Below are 4,078 nucleotides of genomic sequence, written 5' to 3'. Positions count from 1 at the left end.
ATCTCTATAGAAAGAAACTGGAAACTACTTAAAGAATCCAGGCTGCTGAAAATGCACGAGGTCACTATTGTGCTCTATTCACAAGACTGTGAAATGTGCCCTCGAGCAAAACCAGTCCAAAATGTTTCTGAACACAATGCTGTGGTGGGCCTTTCCTGTTTGACTCAGTTCGGGCCACTACATGGGTTCACAGATGAATAGCGAATGATTCAGTGCATCAGTCCTGATACCAGCAGAAGTGTAATGACTCTGCTGAGTAATATTTCCTATAGGAGATGCTCATAAAACACAGCCATGATACCAGGATGCTTTACAACCACAGGGTCTCCACCGAGTCTGCATGGCCCTGCATACAGAAACCAGATCAGATAATGTGTCTGTGTTTGCGTGTGTGCGTAATACACATGATGGGCGTTTATGAGCGACCGTGGCTGATCTCTTTCTTTTATAGCGCATTCATAACAAAGCATCCGGATGTGTGGTTGTGTGCGAATACTTGCAGAGGATGGTCAGAGTTTACAGTGTTATCAGACATGGGCATTATTCAGTCTGCTGCTGGCAACATAGTGCTGTAATTGGCTGAAAGGGATGGGCGTCCCGGCGGGTTCACATGGGGGCTTGCTGCTCCTTGGCTTTCAGCTGCTCCTGTTACACCCTGATGTGCTGAGACGACCGTGCTGTGGCCCGTCTGTCAGTCCCGTGGTCAGACACAGACATCCTCACTGCCTCACTCTCCAGCTTCCATGTCCTGAGCCGAATGTCCTCTGTGACCATGAGATGGGACGGCAATACACTTCAGTTATTAAAAATAAAGAGCTCAGTGCTGTCTCAAACTGTCAAGCTCAATGATCAAATAGTTTTATCATAACAGAAGGTTATTAATTCAATTTTCACGGATTATTTGATTAAGTAGGAACGACGCAGTTGTGCTGTTCAGTGTATCCTTTACAGAAATAAAGAAGGACTTATGAGTAAAATAAAAATAGGATTAGAACATATTATTATTGCTCATACATTCCCCCCCTAAATCCTTAAACCCAAAGTACTAAAGGAATAATTTCCAATAATGATAGCAAATTAATAATTCAATCAAGTCTAAAAAACAATAAATAAATAAATAAGCAATTAAAAACTATACAAAAATAATAATAATAATAATAATGATAATAATATATTTAAACATAATATAATAAATATAATATAATATAAACATTTCAGTTATATATTTATATTATATGATTAGAATTTAAAAGTTATTAAAAATACAAATATTTGCAATATAGTGGAGGAGGAAATTTCAATCATTCAAGTACAAAAAAAAAGAGTCATATAAAACAGCAAGAGAAGTCTTAAAATATCTATATAAAATAAGTTAATAATAATAATTAAATAGCTTATTTTGTTAACACTTTAGTTTAGGGACCAATTCTCATTATTAACTAGTTGCTTATTAGCATGCATATTACTAGCATATTGGCTGTTTATTAATACTTACAAAGCACAAATTAATGCCTTATTCTGCATGGCCATTTTTTAGATCCCTTAATCCTATACCTAAACTTAACAACTACCTAATTAACTATTAATAAGCAGCAAATTAGGAGTTTATTGAGACAGAAGTAGTAGTTAATAGTTAGTTGTGAGAATTGGTCCCCAAACTTAAGTGTGACCATAATTTTATATATAAATATATCTGAAGGATTATTATTATTATGTTTATTCATCACACACAGGTATCATATGCCTTCAGAAGACACAGAAGACACAGAAGACACAAGTCCACTTTTATAATACTTTGTTACTTTTGCATCCTTTTGGAAGCTTGACAGCCCCGCTCCTCATTGACTTTTGAGTGGGCAGGATACTCTTTAAAAATTCATGGTTTGAAACAAATTCATGGGTTGGGAGCACCATGAGGGTGAGTAAATGATGACAATGCTCATTTTTGGGTGAGCTTTTCCATTAAAGATGTTCTCACTCTCTCTTTAAAACTTGAATCAAGAACTTTTTATTTGTATCAGGTCTCTTTCTCTTTCCCCCCTCATCTGTCTCTCTGCTTCACCTTCTTTCTCTCATTTTTCTCTCAGGCCCCTTGCTGTTCTGCCTGCCTTGCCTTTGCCCTGTCAGTGGGGCTGCAGGGATAAACTGTGTGATTAAGCAAGCCCGGCTGTGAACAGAGGAGAGATTGGAGCAGCTGTTCTCATAAAAAATGCAAGCCAATGAGACTCTGTTCCAGCCAGAAATCATCCTGCAGTTTAATGCATTCATTTTTTGCTAGAGAAAGTTGCCCCCAGCCATTTTTACAATGGCTAGGTCTTCACTATAGGTGAACATGGAAAATGAATCATTACAAAACACCATTAATTTGTACAATGTTCTGTAGGAACATGTGCACACACACACAGATAAAAAGCACACAGGAGCACATACATTTAGAGGTTACTGAAGGTTTTAAGTGCTTTAGATCTTATGGCTTTGCCGTAAGGAAGGGCAAAGGTTTGAGTTTAACAACAGGGTCATTTTAGAATTAATCAAACCTTAAAGATGCATCATATTTTCACAGACACAATGGAAGTATTTGTGTACTACCTTTTGCACACTCAGTAGAAATAGTTTGTATACCCTGGTGAAAAATAAATATACTAAAATGTATTTTATTTACATCTTTTTGTGCTAAGTATACTACAAATACATTTACATATTGATGTACTTAATAAAAATACAATTCAATTGTACTTTTTTAGTATATTAAGCTGGTATACTTAAAGTCTGCTAAATTGGAACAACTAATTTTGTACTTACTGCACTTTGATTGTGCGGAAGTAGTGCTGAAGTATATTTGATTGTGCTAAAGTGGAACTATTGCAAGTATACTTCAGGTACACTTTAAATATCTTGCATTAAAAGAACGATATTATTCAAAGATCATACAATCCTCATCAATAGTGACATTAAAACACATTTTAGGCTTAATATTAAGAAATGTGCATTGTGCACAAGTAGTACTCCAAATAAAGTTTAATTAGAAGTTTTATATCAGTAAGTCTCCAGCGATATATCAGTAAATATGTTATTAGATATGAACTATATACTTAGTATCAAGTAAATGTATTTTAAATATAGGCCATTCATTAAAGATTCCATTTACAACCTATTTTACTCAGGTAATGTGACATATTTTCAAATTAAATAGGATATTCAAGGAAAAAATCTCTACTGTAACACAGATTTCCACATTTAAATCCATTCTAAAAATCTTTTTAAATCCATTCCAGAATGTTGCACTTTTTCTCTCAGTGCAGAAAATGTGCAAAAAGTCAGCAGGTTTCATCTAGGCCTGTGGCTATAAGATCACACACAATCAAAGCAATAAAGCTTTCATTTTCTGTTTTTTGGTGAGCGAGCGTTTAATCCTGTGGTGAAAGGCGGAATACGTTCAGGACATTCTCTCAATTTTTTGCTGACACTTCAAAAAAGAACTGAAACACAGAGGAAGGGAGCGTAGCCTTTAAAGTGGAGAACCAATGAACTGTACAAGAGGGCAACCTAAACAGGCGGTGTGCAGAACCTCCCGAATCAATCACCATCCACTGCTGACCCCCCCCCAGGAACTACACAGCGAGAATATGAAGGCTAAAACTGCAGCTCTGCACAAGATAAGCCGCCATGTTACATATTGTCAACACAGGATGCCATTTCTCTCGTACTGCCTAGTGTTTGGAGAATTTAAGGGGATTTCCAGACTGGATGGGCAACCTCTGGTTTTCTTCAAGCAGCTGCTGAACATGGGGGTCATGAGAGGTGGAAGAGGGGGTTCTGATGGATTACCAGTTTCACCTTTGAGACGGACTCCATTAGCACACCTCCTTTGTGCATGCAGATAAACACACATGCACGCACCAGAGAGACGTTCAAACCTCGGTTACAAATCAGTTTCTTAGTCTTGTTTCGGGACACGGAGAGACATGACCATATGTGTGAGGTGATTTAATGTTACATCAATAGAAGAACATCTTCCTTCACCAATGTGTCCAAATGCTTTGGGAAAGCACAGTCTTGTTAGGTCATATCAGTTTCA

Source organism: Sinocyclocheilus rhinocerous, unplaced genomic scaffold (assembly GCF_001515625.1).
Source record: "Sinocyclocheilus rhinocerous isolate Xijiao unplaced genomic scaffold, SAMN03320098_v1.1 scaffold61, whole genome shotgun sequence".
NCBI lineage: Eukaryota > Metazoa > Chordata > Actinopteri > Cypriniformes > Cyprinidae > Sinocyclocheilus > Sinocyclocheilus rhinocerous.
The sequence above is the reverse complement of the archived record's forward strand: the minus strand, read 5'-3'. Positions refer to the sequence as shown.